The sequence below is a fragment of the Hordeum vulgare genome, chromosome 3H (assembly GCF_904849725.1).
Source record: "Hordeum vulgare subsp. vulgare chromosome 3H, MorexV3_pseudomolecules_assembly, whole genome shotgun sequence".
Classification (NCBI taxonomy): domain Eukaryota; kingdom Viridiplantae; phylum Streptophyta; class Magnoliopsida; order Poales; family Poaceae; genus Hordeum; species Hordeum vulgare.
Window position 1 is genome coordinate 30,175,910 of NC_058520.1, and position 14,719 is coordinate 30,190,628.

Sequence of the window (14,719 nt, forward strand, 5' to 3'; positions counted from 1 at the left end):
CAGAGTTCCTTCCCTCGCGCGCAGCAGCCCATCTTCCCCGTTCCTCTCTTCTTCTCTGACAGCGTTGTCTTCCTCGCCTGCTTTCCGTCAGGTCCCGAGAGAGAGAGAGAGCGCGCGCCGTCGTCTCACGGACGTCGAGGTCGTCCTATTTAGTGCCTCCCGCTTCGCTAGTGTGCCTAGGGTTCCTCCTCGCCGCCGCCACCCCTCGTTCCCATCTCTCTCCCTCTCCCTCGACACGTAAGTCCAGAGAGCAGAGAGTTCAGAGAAGTCGCCGCCGACGATCCCGCGTTCCCCTCGTCGCCGACAGCCTCTCCCCACGGCGTCCGAGGCGTCTGCGAGCATGGGGCATCTCCCGCCGTTCCATTCCCGTCGCTATAGGGGTGGTTCCCCCTCACTAGCACTCCCTCGGCGGCGGCTCCGTCAGGCTAGAGTAGCACGTTGTCGATCCCACGCCTCTTCGTCCCCTTCTTCCTCTCCGACGTGCCTTCCTCCTCTCCTCGACGCGTAGGGTGAGCAAGATCTCGTTCCCTTCCTTTCCCTCCTCCTAGCGTAGGTCGCCGTAGCTCTCTGTTGTCACCGCCGTCGCCATAGTAGGTGCTCGTGGAGCCGTAGATGTGGTGCGCCTCCCGGTGAGCTCCGGCCAGGAATGGATCCTTCGATGATCCCTCTTCCTCCCCGCAAGTTCTCCCTTGCCAATTTTGCGCGTAGCAACGCCGGTGTGGTTCCCCTGTTCCGCCCGCCGTCGTTCTGTAGATGGATCAGAGGGGATACTCAAAGGAGTTACTTCCCCCTCTCTGTTAAGTTCCGCAGCGTAGCAGAGTGGTGTGTGATACGTCTCCAACGTATCTATAAATTTTGATGGTTTCATGCTATTATCTTGTCAAACTTTGGATGTTTTGCATGCCTTTTATATATATTTTGGGACTAACTTATTAACTCAGTGCCAAGTGCCAGTTCCTGTTTTTTTCCATGTTTTTGACCCCTTTCAGAGGAGAATTTGAAACGGAGTCCAAACGGAATAAAATCCGCGAAAGATTTTTTCCGTAATGGAAGAAGATCAGGAGACTTGAGAGCCAAGGCAGGGGGTCCCAGGGGCCCCACAAGCCGCCACCCCACTGCCAGGGGGAGGCCGCGACCCTCAGGCTTGTGGCCCCCTGGACCTCCTTTGCCCTAGGTTTTGCGCCTATATATCCCCAAAAATTCCACAAAAAATCAGGAGATCATCGAAAGTACTTTTCCGCCCCCGCAAGCTTCTGTCTCCGCAAGATCCCATCTGGGGCATGTTCTGGTGCCCTGCCGGAGGGGGGATTCGGATACGGAGGGCTTCTTCATCAACACCATGACCTCTCCGATGATGCGTGAGTAGTTCACCATAGACCTACGGGTCCATAGCTAGTAGCTAGATGGCTTCTTCTCTCTCTTGGATCTTCAATACAAAGTTCTCCATGATCTTCATGGAGATCTATCCGATGTAATCTTCTTTTGCGGTGTGTTTGTCGAGATCCGATGAATTGTGGATTTATGATCAGATTATCTATGAATCTTATTTGAGTTTCTTCTGATCTCTCTTATGCATGATTTCATATCCTTGTAATTCTCTTCGAGTTGTGGGTTTTGTATGGCCAACTAGATCTATGATTCTTGCAATGGGAGAAGTGCTTGGTTTTGGGTTCATACCGTGCGGTGACCTCACCCAGTGACAGAAGGGGTAGCAAGGCACGTATCGTGTTGTTGCCATCAAGGGTAAAAAGATGGGGTTTTCATCATTGGTTTGAGATTATCCCTCTACATCATGTCGTCTTGCTTAAGGCGTTACTCTGTTCGTCATGAACTCAATACACTAGATGCATGCTGGATAGCGGTCGATGTGTGGAGTAATAGTAGTAGATGCAGAAAGTATCGGTCTACTTGTCTCGGACGTGATGCCTATATGTATGATCATTGTCGTAGATACCGTCATGACTTTGCGCGGTTCTATCAATTGCTCGACAGTAATTTGTTCACCCACCTTTCTACTTGCTATTTTGAGAGAAGCCTTGATACGTCCATTTTGCATCATGTTTTCATGTTGATATTTATCGCTTCTTTTGCTGTTATTTCACTTCACGCTACTATTCTTATGCCTTTTCTCTCTTATTTTGCAATGTTTACATGAAGAGGGAGAATACCGGCAATTGAAATTCTAGCCTGAAAGTGGAGCAAAGTTGAGATACCTATTCTGCGCAACTCCAAACGCCGTGAAAATCAACGGAGATTTTTTCCCAATATATAAATAATACTGGGCCGAAGAAGCGCCAGAGGGTGATACGTCTCAAACGTATCTATAATTTTTGATGGTTTCATGTTGTTATCTTGTCAACTTTGGATGTTTTATGTACCTTTTATATCTTTTTTGGGACTAACTTATTAATTCAGTGCCAAGTGCCAGTTCCTTTTTTTGTGTTTTTGACTCTTTTCAGATCTGATTTTGGAACGGAGTCCAAACGGAATAAAATCCCCGAAATAATTTTTCCAGAACAGAAGAAGATCGGGGGACTTGAGGGCCAAGGCAGGAGAGCCACATGGGGCCCACAAGCCCTCTAGCCGCCACCAGGGGCGGCGGCTACCAGGCTTGTGGCCTCCCTGGCGCCCCCTGCCCTAGCTCTTTCGCCTACATATTCCCTAAAATCCAGAAAAAAATCAGGGCATCCACGAAAACACTTTTCCGCCGCCGCAAGCTTCTGTTTCCGCGAGATCTCATCTAGAGACCCTTCCCGGTGCCCTGCCGGAGGGGACTTTGGAGTTGGAGGGCCTCTACATCAACATCATCGCCTCGCCAATGACTCGTGAGTAGTCCACTTCAGACCTACGGGTCCATAGTTAGTAACTAGATGGCTTCTTCTCTCTCTTGGATCTTCAATACAAAGTTCTCCATGATCCTCATGGAGATCTATCCAATGTAATCCTCTTTGGCGGTGTGTTTGTCGAGATCCGATGAATTGTGGATTTGTGAACAGATTATCTATGAATTATATTTGAGTCTTTGCTGATTTCTTATATGCATGATTTGATATCCTTGTAAGTATCTCTGAGTCTTGGGTTTTGTTTGGCCAACTAGATCTATGATTCTTGCAATGGGAGAAGTGCTTGGTTTTGGGTTCATACCATGTGGTGACCTTTCCCAGTGACAGAAGGGGCAGCAAGGCACGCATCGTGTTGTTGCCATCAAGGGTAACAAGATGGGCTTTTATCGTAGATATGAGATTGTCCATCTACATCATGTCATCTTGCTTAAGGCATTACTCTGTTCTTATGAACTTAATACACTAGATGCATGCTGGATAGCGGTCGACGTGTGGAGTAATAGTAGTAGATGCAGAAAGTATCGGTCTACTTGTTTTGGACGTGATGCCTATAGATATAATCATTGCCTTAGATAATGTCACGACTTTGCGCGGTTCTATCAATTGCTCGACAGTAATTCGTTCACCCACTGTCTACTTGCTTTCATGAGAGAAGCCACTAGTGAACACTACGGCCCGCGGGTCTATTCACAACTATCGTTTCCACTTTCACTTTTACTTTGCTTTGTTTACCTTTTGCTTTCAGCTCTCACTTTGCAAACAATCTATAAGGGATTGACAACCCCTTCATAGCGTTGGGTGCAAGCTCTTTGTGTTTGTGCAGGTACTTGTGACTTGACGCGATTCTCCCTCTGGATCGATACCTTGGTTCTAAAAACTGAGGGAAATACTTACCGCCGCTGTGCTACATCACCCTTTCCGCTTCGAGGGAACACCAACGCAAGGCTCCAAGTCCACGGGGGAATCCTTTGCATATTTGCCAAGGAAGTCCCTAAAGGCGTAGCCGTAGCAGAAGGATTCCTGGCGCCGTTGCTGAGGAGTATCAAGACAAGAATAGTCTCCCGTCAACACACCTATTTCTGGTGCCGTTGGAAGGTCTTTTGTTGCAGTAGCAGAAGTATTTCTGGCGCCGTTGCCGGGGAGAGAGAGATCAAGTCAAGATCTATCCAAGTAGGTGTCACAAACTCATCTCTTGCATTTACCTTTTTTGCTAGTTGCCTCTCGTTTTCCTCTCCCCCACTTCACATTTGCCGTTTTCATTTGCCTTTCTCCTTTGCCGTTTTCTTTTGCCTTTCTCCTTTGCCTTTTTCGTTTGCCTTTTTGTTCGCCCTTTTCTCTCGCTTTCTTTCTATTCGCTTATGTGCTATGTGCCTTCAATATGCTTGCATCTTCGCTTGCTAAAAATCTAGTGATATGGATCCTCATCCACTTGCTAATCTCTTTAAGAGATCCAATTATGCTGATCCAATTGCTAGTAAGTTGAGTGCACTTGACTTTCTCTATGGAGTTTTGCTTGAGATGCGTGAATCTAAAAATCGTGATGAGGAAATTTATGAAGTGATTCACGAGGGCTCCTTGGATGAAAAGCATGATTGCAATGGTTTCACTACAAATTCTATTAGTGACAATCATGCTAAAAATATGCAAAACCCTAAGCTTGGGGATGCTAGTTTTGCTATGATCACTACTTGTTGCAATAATCATGATTGGGGTGATGATCTTTCTTATGATCTTGAAAATTTGTTTAACCCTCATGATGATTATGATGTTTGCAACAATATTGAAAGTGGGTTTGGAGAAGTCATGACTTTAGTTGATGATAATCCCACTATTTTTGAAGAGCGTCAACTTTGCATGCATGTGGATCATGAAAAGAATATCCTATGGGATAGCTATATTGTTGAATTTGAATATGATCCCACATGTAATTGCTATGAGAGAGGAAAATATTTTGGTAGAAACTTTCATGTTACCAAATTACCTCTCGTTATGTTGAGATTGGTATTGTCTCTTTCTTCTTCCTTGCATTTGGTAACTATTGGTTGTCTTGCCAATTTGTTTCCCTATAAAATGCCTATGCATAGGAAGTATGTTAGACTTAGATGTGATTTTCACATGCTTTATGATGCTCTCATTGTGCTTCAACTCTTGTCTTTTGTGTGAGCATCATTGATGCCTAGCTAAGGGCGTTAAACAATAGCGCTTGTTGGGAGCCAACCAACGAATCTACCCTTTTTCTTTCTGTTTTGTGTTTTCCACACTTTCATAATTCTGTTATGATTGTGTTTTTTGTGTTTATTTTTTGCATTTGTGCCAAGTAAAACCGTTATGATTAGTCTTGGGGATGATCGTTTGGTCATGCTGGAAAAGACAAAAACTTTCTGCTCATGAAAAGAATTTTCATTTTTTTCTGTAAGAGCTTTTGAGTTGATTCTTTTTTATTCTCATTACTACGCAAATTCTTCAAACTTTCGTAATTTTTCAGAAGTTTTGAAGTACCAGAAGTATACGAAGTATACAGATTGCTACAGACTGGTCTGCTGTTAACAGATTCTGTTTTTGTTGAGTTGGTTGCTTATTTTGATGAAACTATGGATAGTATCGGGGGGTATTAGCCATAGAAGATTGAAAATACAGTAACCCAACATCAACATAAGTAGAATTTAAGTTTGCTACAGTACCTAAGGAAGTCGTGGTTTGCTTTCTTATACTAATGATATCACGAGTTTCTGTTTAAGTTTCGTGTTGTGAAGTTTTCAAGTTTTGAGTGAAGTTCTTATGGACAAAGAGATAAAGAGTGGCAAGAGCTCAAGCTTGGGGATACCCAAGGCACCCCAAGATGATTCAAGGATGTCGTAAAAGCCTAAGCTTGGGGATGCCTCGGAAAGGCATCCCCTCTTTCGTCTTCAATCCATCGGTAACGTTACTTGGGGCTATATTTTTATTCACCACATGTTATGTGTTTTGCTTGGAGCGTCTTGTATCGTAGGAGTATTTTATTTTTGTTGTGTCACAATCTTCCTTGTTTCACACCTAGAGAGAGAGACATGCACTCACCGTGATTTTGTCGAGCTTCACTTATATCTTTTGAGCTAGTTGATTTTGCTCTGTGTGCTTCACTTATATCTTTTAGAGCACGGAAGCGCGTGGCTTGGTAGTTGATCTATGCTATGAAAGTAGTCTCAAAAGTGGTAGTTATCCAAAGAGATATGAAAACTTCCACCTTCATGTGCATTGAATAGTTAGAGAAGTTTGATTCATCTCAATTAGTTTTGAGATGTGGTTGCGGTAATATTTAAGTTGTGTTAGTATGGTGTTGTGGATCTAGAAATACTTGTGTTGAAGTTAGTGATTCCCGTAGCATGCACGTATGGTGAACCGCTATGTGATGAAGTCCGAGCATGATTAGTCTATTGATTGTCATCCTTTGTGTGGCGGTCGGGATCGCGCGATGGTTTATACCTACCAACCCTTCCCCTAGGAGTATGCGTTGAATGCTTTGTTTCGATTACTACTAAAACTTTTGCAACAAGTATATGAGTTCTTCATGACTAATGTTGAGTCCATGGTTTAGATGCACTTTCACCTTTCACCATCACTATCTTCTTTAGTGTCGTGCAACTTTCGCCGGTGCACAAAACCCACCATATAGCCTCCCTCAAAACAGCCACCATACCTACCTATTATGGCTTTTTCAAAGCTATTCTGAGATATATTGCCATGCAACTACCACCATGACATGTGCCACCACTTCTTCATTGCCATTGCATGATTGTAAGATAGCTAGCATGATGTTTCCATTGATGTCTATGCCATGCTAGATCATTGTCACAGTACACTACCGAAGGCATTCCATATAGAGTCATCATTGCTCTAAGTTTTGAGTTGTAAGTGTGATGATCATCATTGATGGAGCATTGTCCCATGTGAGGAAATAAAAGAGGCCACCGAAGCCCATTTACAAAAAGAGGCCAAAGATACCCACCAAAAATAAAAAAATAAAAATTTAAAAATAATAATAATAAAAAAGAGGCCAAAGAGCCCACCAAAAAAAGAGAGAAAAAGAGAGAAGGGACAATGCTACTATCCTTCCATACTTGTGCTTATTAAGCACCATGATCTTCATGATTGAGAGTCTCTCGTTTTGTCACCACCATATAGCTAGTGGGAAATTTTCATTATATAACTTGTCTTGTATATTCCAATGATAGGCTTCCTCAAAATTGCCTTAGGTCTTCGTGAGCAAGCAAGTTGGATGCACACCCACTAGTTTTCTTTAAGAGCTTTCACACACTCTTAGCTCTAGTGCATCATTTGTATGGCAATCCCTACTCATTCACATTGATATCTATTGATGAGCATCTCCATAGCTCATTGATATGCCTAGTTAATGTGACCATCTTCTCCATGTTTGTCTTGCAACCTCCACCACACTCCATTCCACTTATAGTGCTAAAACCATGGCTCACGCTCATGTATTGCGTGAGAGTTGAAAAAGTTTGAGAAAGTAAAAGTGTGAAACCAATTACTTGGCCAATACCGGGGTTGTGCATGATTTAAATTCGTTGTGCAAGGATTATAGAGCATAGCCAGACTATATGATTTTGTAGGGATAACTTTCTTTTGGCCTTGTTATTTTGAAAGTTCATGATTACCTTGCTAGTTTTCTTGAAGTATTATTGTCTCCACGTCAATAGCAAACTATTATTTTGAATCTAATGGATCTGAACATTCACGTCACATAAGAGGAGTTACAAAGGACATCTATGCTAGGTAGCATGAAAGCATCAAAAATTCATTCTTTATCACTTCCCTACTCGAGGACGAGCATGAGTTAAGCTTGGGGATGCTTGATACGTCTCAAAGGTATCTATAATTTTTGATGGTTTCATGCTGTTATCTTGTCAACTTTGAATGTTTTCTGTACCTTTTATATCTTTTTGGGACAAACTTATTAATTCAGTGCCAAGTGCCAGTTCCTGTTTTTTCTGTGTTTTTGACTCTTTTCAGATCTGATTTTGGAACGGAGTCCAAACAGAATAAAATCCTCGAAATAAATTTTTCCAGAACAGAAGAAGATCGGGGGACATGAGGGCCAAGGCAAGAGAGCCATAGGGGCCCACAAGCCCTGTAGCTGCCACCAGGGGGGCGGCGGCTACCAGGCTTGTGGCCTCCCTGGCGCCCCCCTGCCCTAGCTCTTTCGCCTATATATTCCCTAAAATCCAGAAAAAAATCAGGGCTTCCACGAAAACACTTTTCCGCCACCGCAAGCTTCCGTTTCCGCGAGATCTCATCTAGAGACCCTTCCCGGTGCCGTGCCGGAGGGGACTTTGGAGTTGGAGGGCTTCTACATCAACATCATTGCCTCTCCAATGACTCGTGAATAGTCCACTTCAGACCTACGGGTCCGTAGTTAGTAGCTAGATGGCTTCTTCTCTCTCTTGGATCTTCAATACAAAGTTCTCCATGATCCTCATGGAGATCTATCCGATGTAATCCTCTTTGGCGGTGTGTTTGTCGAGATCCGATGCATTGTGGATTTGTGATCAGATTATCTACGAATTATATTTGAGTCTTTGCTGATTTCTTATATGCATGATTTGATATCATTGTAAGTATCTCCGAGTCTTGGGTTTTGTTTGGCCAACTAGATCTATGATTCTTGCAATGGGAGAAGTGCTTGGTTTTGGGTTCATACCGTGTGGTGACCTTTCTCAGTGACAGAAGGGGCAGCAAGGAACGCATCGTGTTGTTGCCATCAAGGGTAACAAGATGGGCTTTTATCGTAGATATGAGATTGTCCATCTACATCATGTCATCTTGCTTAAGGCATTACTCTGTTCTTATGAACTTAATACACTAGATGCATGCTGGATAGCGGTCGACGTGTGGAGTAATAGTAGTAGATGCAGAAAGTATCGGTCTACTTGTTTTGGACGTGATGCCTATAGATATAATCATTGCCTTAGATAACGTCACGACTTTGCGCGGTTCTATCAATTGCTCGACAGTAATTCGTTCACCCACCGTCTACTTGCTTTCATGAGAGAAGCCACTAGTGAACACTACGGCCCCCAGGTCTATTCACAACTACCGTTTCCACTTTCACTTTTACTTTGCTTTGTTTACCTTTTGCTTTCAGCTCTCACTTTGCAAACAATCTATAAGGGATTGACAACCCCTTCATAGCGTTGGGTGCAAGCTCTTTGTGTTTGTGCAGGTACTTGTGACTTGACGCGATTCTCCCTGTGGATCGATACCTTGGTTCTCAAAACTAAGGGAAATACTTACTGCCGCTGTGCTACATCATCCTTTCCGCTTCGAGGGAACACCAACGCAAGGCTCCAAGGCCACGGGGGAATCCTTTGCATATTTGCCAAGGAAGTCCCTAAAGGCATAGCCATAGCAGAAGGATTCTTGGCGCCGTTGCTGAGGAGTATCAAGACAAGAATAGTCTCCCGTCAACACACCTATTTCTGGCGCCGCTGGAAGGTCTTTTGTTGCAGTAGCAAGGGGCGCCAGGGGGTGGCCACAAGCCCGCACGGCGCGGCCACCCCCCCAGGCCGCGCCATGGGGGCTTGTGGGCACCCTGCTGGCCCACTTGCCCCCCTCTTTTGCTATATGGACGGTTTCGTCCAGAAAAAAATCAGACGGGAGCTTTTTCATGGTTTCGCCGCCGCCACGAGGCGGAACTTGAGCAGAACCAATCTAGAGCTCCGGCAGGACGATCCTGCCGGGGAAACTTCCCTCACGAAGGGGGAAATCATCGCCATCGTCATCACCAACACTCCTCTCATCAGAGGGGACTCGTCAGCATCAACATCTTCATCAACACCATCTCATCTCCAAACCCTAGTTCATCTCTTGTAACCAATCTCTGTATCACGACTCCGATTGGTACTTGTAAGGTTGCTATTAGTGTTGATTACTCTTTGTAGTTGATGCTAGTTGGATTACTTGGTGGAAGAGTTTATGTTCAAATCCTTGATGCTACTCATTACACCTCTGATCATGATTATGATTATGCTTTGTGAGTAGTTACTTTTGTTCCTGGGGACATGGGATAGGTCATGCTAATAATAGTCATGTGAATTTGGTATTCGTTCGGTATTTTGATATGTTGTATGTTGTTTTTCCTCTAGTGGTGTTATGTGAACGTCGACTACATAACACTTCACCATTATTTGGGCCTAGAGGAAGGCCTTGGGAAGTAGTAAGTAGATGATGGGTTGCTAGAGTGACAGAAACTTAAACCCTAGTTTATGCGTTGTTTCGTAAGGGGCTGATTTGGATCCACTAGTTTAATGCTATGGTTAGACTTTGTCTTAATTCTCCTTTCGTAGTTGCGGATGCTTGCGAGAGGGGTTAATCATAAGTGGGATGCTTGTCCAAGTAAGGGAAGTACCCAAGCGCCGGTCCACCCACATATCAAACTATCGAAGTAACGAACGCGAATCATATGAACATGATGAAACTAGCATGACAGAAATTCCCGTGTGTCCTCGGGAGCGTTTTTCCTCCTATAAGACTTTGTCCAGGCTTGTCCCTTGCTACAAAAGGGATTGGGCCACTTTTCTGCACCGTTGCTACTTTTGTTACTTGTTGCTCGCTAAGAATAATCTCACCACACAATCACTTGTTACCGACAATTTCAGTGCCTGCAGATATTTCCTTGCTAAAAACCACTTGTCAGATCCTTCTGCTCCTCGTTGGGTTCGACACTCTTACTTATCGAAAGGACTACGATTGATCCCCTATACTTGTGGGTCATCAAGACTCTTTTCTGGCGCCGTTGCCGGGGAGTGAAGCGCCTTTGGTAAGTGGAACTTGGTAAGGAAACATTCATATAGTGTGCTGAAACTTATTGTCACTTGTCACTATGGATACTAATCCTTTGAGGGGCTTGTTCGGGGTATCTTCACCTCGAACGGAAGCACGAATGGTTTCTCCTCAACCTGCTGCACCTACTGAAAATATTTGCTTTGAATTTCCTTCGGGTATGCTTGAGAAACTGCTGGCTAATCCTTTTACAGGAGATGGAACATCACATCCAGACTTGCATCTGATCTATGTAGATGAAGTTTGTGGTTTATTTAAGCTTGCAGGTGTGCCCGAGGATGAGGTCAAGAATAAGGTCTTTCCTTTATCTTTGAAGGATAAGGTGTTGACATGGTATAGGCTATGTGATGATACTGGATCATGGGACTACAATCGGTTGAAATTGGAATTTCATCAGAAGTTTTATCCTATGCATTTAGTACATCGTGATCGAAATTATATTTACAATTTTTGGCCTTGTGACAGAGAAAGCATCGCTCAAGCTTGGCTTAAATCAATGCTATATTCATGCCTCAATCATGAGCTCTCGAGAGAAATTATCATTCAGAACTTCTATGCTCGGCTTTCTCATGATGATCGCACCATGCTTGACACTTCTTGTACCGGTTCTTTTATGAAGAGAGATATTGACTTCAAATGGAATTTATTGGATAGAATTAAACGCAACTCTGAAGATTGGGAGCTTGAAGAAGGTAAGGAGTCAGGTATGAATTTCACTTTTGATTGCGTTAAATCCTTTGTTGAGACAAATACTTTTTGTGACTTTAGCGCTAAGTATGGACTTGACTCTGAGATATTAGCTACATTGTGTGAATCTTTTGCTGCTCATATTGATATCCCCAAAGATAAGTGTTTTAAATATCATCCTCCTTTAGAAGTCAATGTAGTTAAACCCACTCCAGTTGAAGAGAAAGTCATTGCCTATAATGATCATGTGGTACCCAGTGCTTACATTGAGAAACCACCTTTCCCTGTTAGGATAAAGGGTCATTCTAAAGCTTCAACTGTGATACGTAGATGCTATATTAGAACACCTACACCCCCTGAGCAAATTAGAGTTGAACCTAGCATTGCTATTATCAAAGATCTTCTGTCTAAAGAAGTTGAGGGACATAATATTCACTTTTGTGAAGATGCTGCTAGAATTGCCTGTTGTTGGCATGCGTGTGGTTTATGTTAAGATAGGAGATCATTGTTATCATGGTTTATGTGACTTGGGTGCTTGTGTTAGTGCAATACCTCAATCCTTATACGATGAAATCAAAGATGAGATTGCACCTGTTGAGATAGAACCTATAGATGTCACAATTCACCTTACCAATAGAGATACTATCTGCCCTATGGGAATTGTTAGGGATGTTGAAGTCTTGTGTGGTAAAATGAAGCATCCTACTGATTTCCTCGTTCTTGCTACCGCACAAGATAGCTTTTGTCCCATCATATTTGGCAGACCTTTTCTCAATACTGTCAATGCTCATATTGATTGTGAGAAGCAAACTGTCACTGTTGGCTTTGAAGGTGTGTCACATGAGTTCAATTTCTCTAAGTTTGGTAGACAACCTCATGAAAAGGAGTTGCCTAGTAGGGATGAAACTATTGCCTTAGCCTCTATTGCCTTGCCCCCTACAGATCCCTTAGAGCAATACTTGCTTGAGCATGAAAATGATATGCATATGGATGAAAGGCACTACTGGAAATCAGTTTTTTGCCATCTCCCAAATCTTTGCCGTCAGCTAGCTGATGGCAAAGAGTGTCTTTGCCGTCAGCTGCCACAAAGCAGACGACAAAGAAATGGCTGATGGCATAGAAGGTCTATGCCATCAGCCACTTCTTTGTCGTCAGCCACAGACGGCAAAGGGCCGCACAGCAGACGGCAAAGCTGTAGGGGGGGCCCACCTGACCGCGGGGACGGTAGGTCAAACTGGAGTCCCTTCTTTGCCGTCTGCTCGCGGACGACAAAGAGGCCAGAGGCAGACGACAAAGAGTCTAGACTCTTTGCCATCCGCCAGCAGACGACAAAGCCCTAACGTCTACTAACGGCCGTCCCGCCCCCACCCTGGCCTCTCTCTCTCTCTCTCTCACCCCGACACCCACCGCCGCCACCACTGCCCCCTGCCGCCGCACTGCCCCCCACCACCGCCATCACTGCCCCCCGCCGCCGCACTGCCCCCCACCGCCGCCACCACTGCCCCCCACCGCCGCCACCACTGCCCCCCGCCGCCGCCGCATTGCCCCCGACGACGCCCCACTGCCCCGACGCACCCGTCCTCCTCGCCGCCCCCGCCGGTGAGTCCCCCCATTTTTATTTTGTCTTTCCTTATTTTTATTTATGTTAAATTAGTTAGGTTAGTTTTTTAGTTTATTAGGTTAGTTAGGCTAGTTGTTAGGTTGTTAAATTAGTTAGGTTAGTTAGTTAGCTTGGTTAGTTAGGTGGAGGAGGAGAAGAGGAGAAGATGAGGAGGAGGAGGACGAGAAGAAGAAGAGGAGGAGAAGAGGAGAAGAAAGAGGAAAAATGAAAAGAAGGAAGAAGAAGAAGAAGAAGAAGAAGAAGAAGAAGAAGAAGAAGAAGAAGAAGAAGAAGAGGAGAAGAAAAAAATAAGAAGGAGAAGAAGAAGAAGAAGAAGAAGAAGAAGAAGAAGAGAAGAAAAAAAAATAAGAAGAAGAAGTAAAGAAGAAGAGAAGAATAGAATAAGAAAAAAATAAGAAGGAGAAGAAGAGAAAAAATAAGAAGAAGTAGAAGAAGAGGATAAAGAAAAATAGAAATAGAAATAAGAGGAAGAGGAAGAAGAAGAGGATAAGAGGAGGAGGAGGAGGAGGAGGAGAAGAAGAAGAAGAAGAAGAAGAAGAAGAAGAAGAAGAAGAAGAGGAGAAGAGGAGAAGAAAGAGGAAAAATGAAAAGAAGAAGAAGAGAAGAAGAAGGAGAAGGAGGAGGAGGAGAAGGAGCCCTCCTTCTTCTCCTTCTTCTCTCCTCCTTATTTTTTAGCTTGTTTAGCTAATTATCCTCCAAAATGACATAATAAGCTAAAAACCTTGGTTAGCTCATGAATATTATATTCTTAGCTTGTTTTCCTAAAAAATGACATAATTAGACATAATTAGAATATTTGTGTTGATCGGGTGGATTTACATGTGATAGTTGTCTCGTCGCTGTGAGGTCTGGTGTGCGAAGACCTACCCGTGCGTTGTACGAGCTCCGCCCCTGCATTCGTGGGTCAGTACAAATTTCGTCTCCTCCTCGCCCCTTCATTTACTGTGGCTCGGTTTCCGGATGAAACTTTCTAGATTTAGGTAATTCAATTAATTTATCAGTATGCGTGACCAGTATGCGTCTCCCGTTCGAAAGGGCGACATCTATAAATATGCATGTCTTTGCATATTTATAACCGTCATCCTTTCGAATTGTCCAACATTATCCATGGACAGCCCGAGTATGTGTAGATTGGGTTCGTTTTCCCGTATGATGTGCTCTGGATCCGATGCGGAGTTTTGTCAGTGCCTCCCTGTTGTTCTCCGCATGCACATCCTCTCTGTTTATTGCGGAGACGTGTATCAGGAGAACAGCGGGGAGGTGCTGCCGAAATTTTGCGTTGGATCCGGAGTGGAGCATGGGAAAACGAACCCAATCTACACATACTCGGGTGGGATTAGGACCTATCTTTACCTATTAGCGTGTAGGTTGCCTGGACGTAATAAAAATGGCGAACCTGATTAACCGATGAATATAAATGCTAAATTATATATAAATATATTTCTTCTGTCTTTAGTAGCTACGCAAGATGAGTGATCGTGCGTGGATGTATACCGGTCACCCTAGTCAGAAAGAGATGATGAAAGAATGGTTTGTAAAAACAAAGGAATTTGTGAAAGCCGCATTCGCAAATGGCCAGGAAATAAACTATTGCCCCTATCCTGGATGCGACAACTATAAAAAGATGACAGAGGCTGTAATGATTAAACACCTGCAGAGGAGGGGTTTTAAGCCTAATTATACGGTGTGGACATTTCATGGTGAGTCTATACAACACACAAGAGCTGAG